Raw genomic sequence first — 13,377 nt, 5'->3', positions numbered from 1 at the left:
GACGGACTATGTTACAGTCTTCGAGAGTGTGGGGACTGTTCGCGCTCGTTTGTGTGGTTTGGAATATTATGAGATAATATTCTTAAATGGGGGGCAGTGTCACAGAACGAGCGCTAAAAATGGGCGCGCCGCCAAATTCTTGCGATAACGCGCGAAAGAGACGCCGCGAGGTCAAAAGAAAAAAAAACAAAACAAACATCCAAGGCTCCCCGGGGCGCGCGCTCTCCTCTCGGAAGCGTGGCTTCGCCGACGAACCTCCTCACCCCACAACGGCGGTCGAGCAAGCGCTGGAAAGTTCCAGAAGGAAATAGGCGTGGTCATACCGAGCTGAGTCATCTGCCGCGGAGGGCGTTCCAACCGTCTCGCCCTCTTCCCAGCCTTCGCTGCGTATCGCGCCGACGAAATGATGAGAACCTTCTGGAATGTCGCGCGGAAGGTATTTAACCAAGCAGCGGAGATGAGAGATCAGGGGAAGACGGAAGTTGCGCCAGAGTGCGAAGGGATCCCGCCGCGTAGTCGGCGAAAGTTTGTCTGTAGGGACGAAGCAGGAGATGAAGAGGACTTCCACCTCAGGGGTGAAGGCCCGAGCTACAGGCCAGAGAGTGTGTTTACCGCTATCGAGCGAAGACGCGTGGCGACAGCTGCGTGTGTGAAGCCGACGTGTTCGGGCGAAGAAGTTTGAAGCTTGGAGAGTGGCCTATTGAAGACGGGAGGTTTCCTAGAAGAGACACTTCGGCGAGGTTTCCTGGAAGAGAAACTTCGAGGGCTGCGGAACGACAACAACGCTGGACTTTGAGTGAGTGATTCTCGGAAGAGTATCATCCAGACTTTTGTTCCAAGAACTTTGGACTGGATAGGTTTCTATCTCTTTAGTCTTGAAGTGTCTTGGTTGTTCAATGCATGCGACTGCATTGTAGAGCGTATCGTTCGTTGTCTATGTCCGTTGTTTTGAGTGTGGCTGATTGTACTGTGTAGTACGTTGTTTGATTGGTGTCGTATTGTATGTAACTATTGTGGAGTGTGCATACGTGTGTATTGTTTTTGATCTGCCGTTAATGAGAATATAATTTTGTTTGTTTATCAACTCTCGGCTCTGACTTGTTCTTTGGACCACAGCCGGCGTCCGCTGGCGCGCCAAAAAGGACCACTTCTAAATTGTCCACGCTTTCGTGGTGCGGTTCGGGGGGCCGATACTTCGACCCTTGGAATTAGCCCGGCAATCGCCTCCCTAATTAACGGGACGTGTGTGACATTAGCAAAGAGGAAACAAATGGGTTTCAGGCATGTTTCTGTTAATCAGCTTAGCTTGAATAGTTCTTAACTTTTTTTTACAGTGAGAAAGAGTTAAGCAGTGAGCGGCCATGCGTAATGTCGCAGAAAAGCCGCGTGTCTTTTTTACTGTTATCAGTCGGGTGGGTGGATTCATAGATGCTGTAAGCGCGTACTTTATACGGAGTGATTACTTGTTTGCCACCAATGAAAGTCATACAGTGGTAAATAAAAACTTAGGCACTGCCATGTGCGCATTTTGGTTTTGAAAGTTTGCGAAAAAACAACGCGCACTTTGTCAGGGCGCACAACGCTGCGTGATCGGCTGCGGCCACGCATTCAGTGGCATTAAAGATGATGATGTTTCTTCACATATGGATCGTACACAAAATAGTGGATTGACCGATATTGGTTCTTGGATGAATATGTGAGAAGATTGTTCACGTAAAACTCTAAATATGTACAGTATAAAAGAATGATTCGTTTCGAGCATTACTCATAAAAAAGGACTATGAACTGATTGGACTTCGATGCATGACCCTTGACGATTGTTTGTTCCCAGGAAGATGTGCTGCTAGGTGAGACCGGCTCAAAGAGGCAATTGAACTCTCTTAACGAAAACGTACCTGGAATCAATTTCTAGACATTTGTCGCGTGATTATTTATTTCTTTCTTTACGTGCGTGTTTTTTTCTCTCTTTTATAAAACTTTCCTCTTCTCTCCTTCTTTTTCCCTTGCTTCCTCTATGCCTACCCTCACCGAAAGAGCAGGCAAGGGTTGTTCCCCTATAGTTGGCAGTTGACAGCCTGTCCCCTCCCTAATTTTTCTGCCTTCGTGTTTTTTAAGCGCTGAAACTAAATAATAATACAGAATAGTAAGCTTCCTGTTCTCTCAGTATTTTTGTAACGTCTGACGTGATACTGATTGACTAATGCGAATCACCCTTTGTTTTCTCGAATATCATTTATAGCCTTACTAGACGGTAAAACTACAATATTGAAGTGAGATGAATAGCACACATTCGGGCATTGAGTTGCAAAGAAGATGCATATGCATAATGACAGCAAGATTTGGTTAGACCTAATTTACCCTCTTCTAGTCGGGAATGTACAAGACAACAATTGAAAACAAACTTGAACCACAGAAACGTTATGAAAATCAGTGACCTTACGAATGCCGCATGAAAGTCTTGATCCCATGGAGTATGAAGCAAGAAATGGTGCGCTTACACTCAACTTCAGTTGTGGCGTATGGAACGTGCATATGTACACGTTTGGGTGGCTGCAGTCGTCATTGTGAATAATTGTGCGTACAGTGTTTTGGATCTTGAGATCTTCCTGAAAAATGCAAGTTCGTCTTTTACTTTTTTACACTATGTTTCGGTTATACAAGTACATGGTTAGCTGCTTTTGCTTTGTCGGAGAGAAATTTGTAAGATTCTGTTTTTTTTTAAATACGAAAGTGTTCCAAGTCGGGGTCTACCCAGATTGCTATGACGTCTTTCCATCGCGCAAGTACGTCAGCAAAATAAACGCGACCAGACGACAAAGAAAACACAAACACTGAGAAGCTTATACCTGGGAGTCAAACGCATAATCTCCGAAGTTTACAGTGACTGCCGCTAGGCTCTTAACCCTGTACGCCAACATCCAAAATTCAAGGAAAGCTATATGAGCGCGCTTTTATGATATTCACAGTGCTCATGCTCGCCGGATTGTTTCGCTGTCTAGAAACTGAAAAACAGAAATATCCGTAGCTTCCTTCATTAGCTCAGGCAACGCACCAGTGCTGCTGGTGTCCCATTCAGCACATTTCAATACAGGTGTAATTTTGACAACGTTTTGACACACCGCGATAGGCGGTTTTAACCCCAGCCGAACTGAAGGCCTTCGTCCGTATTGAAACGTAGCTCTCCAACAATCACTTGACTGTCACACTAGTTTCGTGCTCCCTTAGTGAGAACACATGGCCGGGCTAGAAGGAACGTGCGAGGCGTGTAGCATTTTTTTTCACGTTTTAGGGTGGTATGAAGGAGTGGATAACGGGAGCAGTGTTTATTAGGTTCTTGTTATTCTTGTTACTCGCTGAAGTAAGGCAGACTGACGGCTCCCTTTGAGAACGGCTCATTTGCATTGATGTAAACAAAAGAGACGTTGGAAAAACCAGCACCTCTTCTATTTTATCTATTCCAGCTGTAGATGCGCCCGATCCAGCTGTTTATCAACATCTGCTTTTGCTTTTTTCTGCTCTATACCATCGTCTAGCTTTCGCGTGTGTTTTGCGTAACAGGAGAAAGGACCTAAATCCCCTTGATCTGGGGAATGTAGCGACAATCTCCTCCACGTGCGCGCTTTCTCCTCGAATCTTCTCGCCCGCTTTCCGTACTCGGGGTGCGCGGCACCATTTTTCGCCGACGCTCCCGCGGCTGCGCCGCAGAATTCAATGGAGCCGGTTTATTTGCGTCAGCTTGCGCACCAAAGTAGTGCCAAACATTTTTAAACGGTGATAATAAAAGAAGAACACCGAGACAACTGTTTATAAAGGAATAACTTCTTGAAAAGGTTGTATGAGTGGGGCAGGCTAATAAAGAAAAGTTTATATGGGGCGCTCTACGATGCGAATGTTTTTCTGCCGCATGATAACATGCTGAACATTTGCATTTAATGTAGTTCCTCTTGGGGCGTGTCCATCCGTGTTCGGAGTTTTTTCGTGCTTGTGCGCCAGTATAGGACAGAGATACTTACAGCGTCACTCATTGGAATGACTTCATGGATGGTGGATTCTTTAGCCATGTGTTCGTCTTCTCAGCGTGAAAATAGCTTTGCGCAGTGGTCTCCAAAGTGAAGAAGGCTTTTAGGCAATAGCAATGCGATTAGGTGTCGCCAACAATGACTCATCTACCACAATAACGGAGACATCAGATAATGATAAATTAGAACAGTTTTTTAACGATTTTGTGAAAGAAACTAGCGATCGAATTACTTGTGAGAGGAGAAACTCTGCAACAGGAATGTTTTCAATCATATACTGCGCGGTGACCGAAATATCCTATCCGGACTGACTGATCCCGGACAGAAGTACTCTTGTGACACTGGCCTAAACGATAATATATATATATATAGTTTCTTATTTGGGAATGGAAGTCATGCTAAGGCAGGCGTGACCAAAACAATTGCGGCCATGGTCTCCTGGCAAATGGCTCACTCGCTATCACCATGCTATGGCTTTCTTTTCGATGCGCCTCTGTATTTCTTTATATTTCTTTCGATGAACCGCATCTCTTTCACGATTTTTGTGGGTTGATTCCCCCCTCCAAAAAAGCGATAACAAGATAAGTCCTATTATGCAAACGAGCGCAAATTAGTGCAATCTCTATTCATTCATCCACTTGCTTTCTCTAACAAACGTTCTCGTAAACGAATCTTGACAGTTGATTGATTGATATGTGGGGTTTATCGTCCCAAAACCACCATTTGATTATGGGAGACGCCGTAGTGGAGGGCTCCGAAAATTTTGACCACCTGGGGTTCTTCAACGTGCACCCAAATCTGAGCACACGGGCCTACAACATTTCTGCCTCCATCGGAAATGCAGCCGCCGCAGCCGGGATTCGAGCGCACGACGTGCGGGTCAGCAGCCGAGTACCTTAGCCACTAGACCACCACTGCGGGGCGAATCTTAACAGTCAAAAAAGCGCAATCGAGAAGTTGCGTCACCCCATGTAATTGTTCGCAGAGAAAGCAGACTACAGTGGTGCATGAGCTGAATATTTCCATTTATATTATTTTTTATTTAGACATACTGCAGACAAGCATTTTGGTCCAGGCACGAGGGGCATAATAAACATCAAGTGATTCGTAACAGCAAAAAAAAAACAATATGTAGCCATTCGCTAACAGAGGTCACATGTCTGCGAGGCAGCAACAAAATATCAATAATAAGACATTTGAACACTCTAATCACCAAGTGGATATTGTTCCAGGGACATAGCAAAAATGTCTGTCGAAAAAATGTCATGAGGCAGTGAATTGCATTAATCGACTGTTTTGGGAAAATAACTTTTGTAAGCATTAGTTTATGCAAATATGGGTGCCAAGTATCATTCATGCTTACGATGGGTATTCCTAGCAGTGGCTGGCTGAATGCAACAAGGTACATTTAAGACAACTTTTCCTGTCACAATATTCTATAAAAATGGTAAACGATTTAACTTTATTCTTGTTTCTAACAAATGAATTTAGCATATTGATGAAAATCCAACTTGAAGGAACGCACAAATTGCAGAAAAAAAAATCACAGCATATCTGCGAGGTGAATAATGAATAGTGAGGCGAAGCGTGCGGACAGACGGAGCAACGAACGCATGGACCTAGCGGCGGGCCTAGCGGCGCGTTTCAGAACAGCAGAAATCAAGATTGCACATTATTATCTTTCTCGTTGGATGTTTCATCTTGCAACAATCACCCCGAGGATGAACTCTACGCGCTTTCTATCTATTTTGAGCCTTCCATTATTTGCGATCAAGTGTATTCTCTAGGGTCTCCTATAGCCGCTAGTGATAACAATTATTGCTGGTAAGATGTGTTAAAGCTGTTGTTTCGCAATGCTTTATTTACGGAGCTTGCTGAGACGGGAGTGATTACCGTTTAAGGAAGAGCAAAAAGAGTGAGTGAAGCTTGCGTGATACCACTCTCTCATCGAGAGAGTATTCTGGGACCTGGCGCTGTTGCAGCTTTTGGTCGAGGCTCGCGCGATGTAACCTTCTAACCACACGTGACTGTATCACTGCAGAGCTGGCGCTGCTTGCAAAGGGGTGAGCAGGACAGTGGATCTTCTTAGCTTGGTACTTTTAACGTGTTACCAATAAATCGCCTTAAAGGGGCCCCGCAACACTTTTTGAGCATGGTCAGAAAACGCTGCCGATCGGTAATACACTCACCCGACTAAAGCGAGCTAAATATTATAGCGCAGTACGCTGCCTGGAATCCGCAATAAAGTATCCAAGTCAGCTAAAAATTACTTTCTCTCTTCTCGAAAAATTGGCGTAAGATGCTCAAAAACCACTCCTAAAAGCCCATCTATTCACCTTTGGCTGATTTGAACAGGGTGCACTCAGTCGTTACAAAGATCGCAGCAGAACACCGCGACTTGTCCAAACGTGCGCGCGCGCGATCACATTAAAAAAGCCGCGCGTTTGAAGAAAAAAAAAGAAAATGTGCTGAAGGTCACGAAGCGCGACCGACGTATTTTCTTTGCGCCTGCCGTCCCTCCCTGCTTAGCTTCCAGCGCTTTCGTCGGAACGAGTGAAGAGAGAATGGAATTGTGGTAGGCGACAGAGCTTTTTAACTTTACTCGAACTACACGAATCAAAATTTTTGCGGCGTTGAATTAGTGAGGTAATAAGCTCTTCCAGTGAATTCATTCCATGGTTACTGGAAAAAAGTGTTTCAGGGCCCCTTTAGGAAGATAGTTCATGTGTGTGTGTGTGTGTGTGTGTGTGTGTGTGTGTGTGTGTGTGTGTGTGTGTGTGTGTGTGTGTGTGTGTGTGTGTGTGCGTGTCTGTGAGCGGGTTGGAGGGCGGCGGGGGGGGTTCGTCTTCGGAGGAACGAAAAGGGTAGTGAAATGGTAGTTCTGCTCATTTCACATCAAAACATTACGTGCAGCGTATGACATGGTGTTCAATATACAGTGTGTTTCAGGTAAAAAGCACAAAACAATAAAAAATAAAAATGAGTGCTACGCGTCTCCAGCTAGCGCAGTAATGTTCTTAGCTGTACGTAGAAGGTCAGAATATTTTGTTTTATCTGCCAAGTGTGATAATTATTATAGATGTAAGAAGTCAGGAGTGGATTATGGCACTTCGCCGATACTCTAAGGTCTCGTTAGTTTAAAATTTTTTGTTGTGCACAGCACCACTTGCTATTATTATCTGAAAGAAACTAGATGGCCGGACACACATAAAAGAAAGCGTGTTCGTAAACTGAAACTACAGCAAATAGACAACCGCTGTACATTTCGCGATTGGGCTCTGGCATTCCGGGACAACCATTGGTAGGGAAAGCGGGAGGGTTGCTAGCTTAATCCTGCTAAAATACAGTGCAATGAGCCTTGCAAGTGTTTTATTCAGCTGACGGCAGTAGACTTCTCATCGACCCTCAGTGTATACAGCTTTGTGCTGCGGGCTCGCGCTGAGAGTTTAACGTACACGTCTTGCAAGCAACACCAACCGAGGAGCTAGCATGATGAGGTGTTGCGATGCAAAGATCGAAGTAATGAGCTTGATTCTTAATTACGCTAGCTGCAGTTCCACGGGAGCGAAACGCACTAACAGTGCGCTGAAATTTTGGTTCAAGAATGACAAACAGGGCATGTTGGTGTTGCGTATTTCAAGCGTACAGTGGTATCACGCTCAATGTAAACAGAAGTGATGCTCCGTGTATGTGTCCCCTCTGTCCGTCGTCGTCGCGCCTTATACTTCAGATAGATTTAGGCGCACATTAAAAAAAGAGAGAAAACCTCAAGTGGCCGGAACCAATCTGGAGTCTCAAACCACGGCGTGCCTCCTTAAGATATGATGGTTTTGGCACGTCAAAGATTATATTCTTGCATACACCCACGACGTGGGCTATGTACAGCTGCCGCTATGAAAACGAGTTGAAAAAAGAACGAAAGCACAGATAAAATTTTAGATGGTTTCGCGTAATTTGGTGCGGTTGTCAGGGGCGAATCTCGGCGTAACTAAAGACATGCTCAATCTTAGTGGGTACTTCGCGATATGACGACGACTGAGCGAGCTCTCCAAACAACCAAATTGACATTTGAATCATTGAACACGATGTGTTTAGGCGTGGATATTGTGTGAAATAAACAAGCATGGTTGACGTAGACATAACATACTTTTTTGTGCGCATCATTATACTTTCAAAGGAGCTGCGACAAATCCTAGGTGTCAGTGAACTTATAATACGACCTTGCTAACATTCGATGAACAACAAAAACTGAAACTCTTATGAAACTGAACACCGCGCATTGAAATGGTGCCAGGGACTGAACAGGGAAGACGTAAGTTTAGTCTCTCCACATTGACTACCTAATTAATGGAAAGCCGCGTGACAAACGTGGTATTAAAGACATAGGAATGAGAACGCTATATACAAACGCACGCGAAATCATGGCGATAGTTTGCCGACAGCTCCGAGATGATACGGATGCCACAACAAATGCGTCTTTTATCGGTAACATACTTATTGCATTCACGCCGTCACTTAGCTTTTATTGCCATAGAAAGGCAGCTGTTCACCATCGACATTCACGTAGAACTCGCTCAAAGACATCGTGTTTGACTTCCTTGGTGCTGCGAAGGTTGTCAATGAATCACTCTCGGTTCTGATAAAAATCACACTGTAAAAACGTTATATAATCTTTTTAAACCTTCGAAGCAAATCACAGGTGATGCTGCACGTGCAGAGCGACCACAGAACAGCGCATGCCAAGCCCGTGAACGTGCTGAGACAGCGCAAGCAGAAGGCGAGAGCGCGGTGCCGAGCGACCGTCTTTTGCTTGAAAGGAGGCAAAACGTGTTCGCCCCAGCGCCCCCTGGCCGAGGTGGAGAGGCCTATATGTAGTGCGCAGTTTTTTTGGACACGCTTTGACAAGTCAAAGTCTTAGTGTGGAACAATACGTTTAACTGATGAAGAACGTGCGAATATGATTCTCGCCCTTGCCCGAGTGAAAGGAAACAGGAGAGAGGCGGCAAGATAATTTCGAAGATTATACCCAGGATATCTGGTAAATAGTTCGACATTGGTGCGAAATTACGAAACACACAAGGAGACAGACACGTTCAAAAAGCAGCGTTAGGGCACAAAAGGTATGAATGAGTATTTTAAAACAGACATTCTTGCTTACATGGCAGCCCATCCCCACGCAAGCGTGGGCGACGTGACTGCTGACACCGGCGTTTCCAGCAGCAGTGTTTGGCGCGTACTCAAGAGCGAAGGACTTCACATATACCACGTTCACCTGCATCAACAGCTTGAAGACATGCGAAGCCGTCTTCACTTCTGCTAGTGGATACTCATACAGGAAGAAGGCAATCCCGGCTTTCTGTAGAACATAATCTGATCTGATGAAGGTCGCTTCTCACGCACTGTACAATCAATGTTCACAGTGGTCGTTACTGGAGGGCTACAAATCCTCACTAGCTGTTGCGGACACAACACCAGGTGCAGTGGTCTTTCAGTGTTGGTGCGGCATTTAGGACAGCAAAATTATTGGCCCGGTCTTTTTCGATGGAACACTCATCGCAGAACGCTACATCAGCGAAATACTAAATGGCCCACTGAGTGGCTTCACCTGCAACCTCCTCTGGCAAAGCTGGGGAATATCTGGTTTTAGCCAGACGGAGCTCCTCCGCACAGCTGCGCGCGGACTCGAACGTGGCTTGATCGAGCATTTACCTATTAATGGATCGGACGTCTCGGACCTGGAGAGTGGCCCGCAAGATCCCAAGACTTGACTCCGCTGGATTTCTTTCTATAGAGATATAATAAAGACCACGTCTACAGAGAAGCGACGACAACGCCCGCAAGACTGAAGTCTAAAATAGCAGATGCATGCCGCTGTATTACACCACAAATGCTTCGAAACCCGGCAGAGAATGCATGTGCTGACTCGATGTAGATTGTGTATAGGGGCTGATGTTGGTAGAAGCCCCTACACACGATCCTCGTCTCATGAATACCCCGCCTCATGAAGCACGCTACGTAATGTTGTCTCAATAAAAGCGCTTTGGACTTTGTAATTACACTGATCTCTTTCGAACACCTAGGTTTCCTACTGCATGAGAGTCAGCTATAAGAGCACACAACACTTTTATATTTGTTATATTTATTTATACGCACTGCTCTCTAACAGACGGGTACTAAACATGAATTTCTAGATGGAGACGAAGTACGAGCAGTATACCTTTGAACCGACAGCCAATCGTGCCGTATTTCTTGCAAGTATCCTGTAGAGCAATTGCACGTAATCAATGCAGATAGGACAAAAGAACAACAAGACTTTTGGAATAATTGCTTTTGAAGTTTTTACAACCTTTGTTTATCAAAATGTCACCCTCTTTACCACCATTATGTATATAGCTGACCCGAAAAGAAAAAAAAAAAGGCCTGCGCAACGCGAATTGCTGCCTCCGGTCTTGTATTGCATTGCACGTTCCGGCCACTTTTTCGTTGAACTTTATTGTCTTTCTTTCTTTCTTTTGCTTCCCTCCCCCTTTTTTTATTGGTACCATCCAACCAGCGCTTAATGTAGGCGCTGGTTGGACCTGTAGGCGCCGATAGCCTGTTTAAGCGACCTTCGTGTGTGAAAAGCCTTCGTGAATTCTTCCAAACCACACTTGAGGGCACTCAAAGCACCACGCGTTAGGCAGCAATCACTTGGTATTTTTTTGAAATTTCGGGCTGTTTAAACAAACCCTGGAGAAAATTAACGAACATTGTTATCTTACCGTGCCTTGAAAATTTTGTTATTTCTGGATAAGAGCTAGAAGTATTGTATTGAAATTATTTCTGTAGAGACAGTATTTGGAAAGTTCATTAAGCAAGCTTTGTTAAGTACCGTGTTTGGCAGATAAAGAAATATTCTGCCGTGGTACGTATAACTAAAAATAATGCTGCGCTAGCTGAAGACGCGTAACACTCATTTTTAAATTTTATTGCTTGGCGCTTAAACACCTTGTATTACAATTGCCTAACAACTACCCAAAATAGACAATTTCAGACACACTAGCCCCCGCCAACAGGTGCGCAAAGGCTTATGGGAACAGATGGTACACCGCAGAACCCGCCACGACGAGCGCGCGGGCCTCCCGCTTCAACTTTCCGTTTGCACCGTGCCAGCGCTTCTCAGATCAAGTGAACTCGGGAAGTTGTGATATGTTACAGCGCGATGCACTTACAAACTTCAGTGTTTGGGTGCGATGCCATGTATACGGTTTTCACTGGTCCCCCAGTTCCACCAGCTAATTGGCTCAGAAGCGTCGGTTAATCATTAGTAATAATACCTTTTAGAGTCAGTCCGCTTTCGGTATAATAAAAAAAAACAGTTCAACTTGGTATCCTAAAAGATGCAAGCACTGTCTACAAATTCACAGATGCATTAGGAATCAATTTCTGTTGACGCTGTTTTCGATTAAATTGTACAGTTCTGGTATATTTAAAGAGTTCTTTAGGAATAGGCGCAATTTCGTAAATTAGATGCATTGACTAGACCATTGCGTTCCACTCGAAGCATATATGCATCTCCAACTTCCCTTGGCGCTGCAACTGCAGGTTGAAATAAAGCCTTCTGAGCCAAAAGAAAGTAGTAGGACAAAGAAAAAGATATGCACACCGGCAACTATTGCTCACGAATGAAAGGTTATCGCACGTTTAAGCAAATAAGAGGGTGCATCGTGTATGTCATAAAGAGGTACAAAAAAAAACTAACAACCGATGCACGCGTTTACTGTCGATCAATAAATTTAATTATCTTGTGTTGTAGCGATAGCGAAGGTTAACTGACTTAAATAACGTGTGGTGTACGTTTATGATGTGTCTATGAGATTTCCCGCGCAGTCTGGTAAGGGTGACAGTGCAAGATTACTAGGTTTTCAAAGGTGAAATTGCATTTGCATGACTGAATATGCAAAGTGAAATGACATGGCTTCTTTCAGTATATATTCAGCAGTATATTTTAGGTGCTCTTAGAGGCACGTGTTCCTATATATATCAGTCACAACGATGTATTTATGTGAACACAAGAAGAGTTCGGTTAGCAACCCTTGCACAAAAATTAAAAAAAAAACAATTGGCATTCCTCTCAAAGCCCATTTTGCCTACTCCATAGCCCTGCGACCTTTTGCGCTCTACGGAAGAAGTATTGCTAAGCGTATGGTGCGAAAACATAACCCTCACACCTCGTATCTCTTCCCAACTTTGTTTCAGACTGTGCAGAACGTATGTACACAATAACTGCATCAATCCTAATTTCTTCGAGGGGAATGTTGTCCAAATTGATCTTTGTTTGCAATGCGAAAGAGCTGTTCAGAAGCCGATGCATAAGATATAGGCAGGACACCATACCTTCTTCAGCTAGAAACTATTGATAGTGTAATGTGTCCATGTTTTTTCTTTTTTTTCGCTGAGTGGAAGTCCTTATTCCTCATTGAACAATATTTGAATGCGCCGACGAGGCATTCAATACTGGTCTCACTCAATGTGCGATATACTGCTAGCAAATAAGATCCGCTGAGAAACTTAAGTATCTTATAAGAAACCACAAATTATTAGAGTAAGGCCTCTCGCACATGAATTCTAGTTCCATCCCTTTGTTTTTAAACACGTTTAGAATATGTTTATTTTCTCTTTTTTCAGCGCGTGACTCATTCATAAATATTTTAAAAACTCTATAGCCGTAACACTTCTCTACCGTCTTGTGTCAACGGCACAATGAAGCCGCGATGGTATTAAAAGCCAAAGCACTTTATTGGCAGTTCGTCATTGAATAACTATGAATTGAATGTTCCAGCTTACGTTCCTCATGATAGAAAGTTTTGACCACATGTTTCAGTACGCAACAACTCGCATGCCGCTCAACTTCTATATTCAACGTACTACACTCATTCAGTGATACCTACGCTGATATTGTAATTCATTTCCCAATTTATGCGTAGACATACACAGGTGTGTTTGGCCCCTATTCATCGCTAAGAAATGCACGTTACGATGTGATGACGTGCATATTATAAATACCGATCGTAGGTGCATTCGCGAAACTCTAGACTATAGTGATAAATGTGATATTTACTTCCTTGTAATAAACGAAGACGGTCAACACTGCAACCGAAATTGGCGTTTTACTGACGTGACGCTTGCATAGCGTCTTTTTCCGAAGCCATGCACTGGTGGGGACCTGGGGTCAAACGCTTGACTGCTATGCGAATCACCTAGTTTTGATTTCAGCAGGGGCCATGTCTTAGTTCGTTGCTTCCATCAAGATATTTCGCCAATCGACAACGCTGCCGACGCCGGCACCGGAATTTATGATAATGGGCTCCGTCACGCT

The sequence above is a fragment of the Rhipicephalus microplus genome, chromosome X, assembly GCF_043290135.1.
Source record: "Rhipicephalus microplus isolate Deutch F79 chromosome X, USDA_Rmic, whole genome shotgun sequence".
Lineage (NCBI taxonomy): Eukaryota > Metazoa > Arthropoda > Arachnida > Ixodida > Ixodidae > Rhipicephalus > Rhipicephalus microplus.
The sequence above is the reverse complement of the archived record's forward strand: the minus strand, read 5'-3'. Positions refer to the sequence as shown.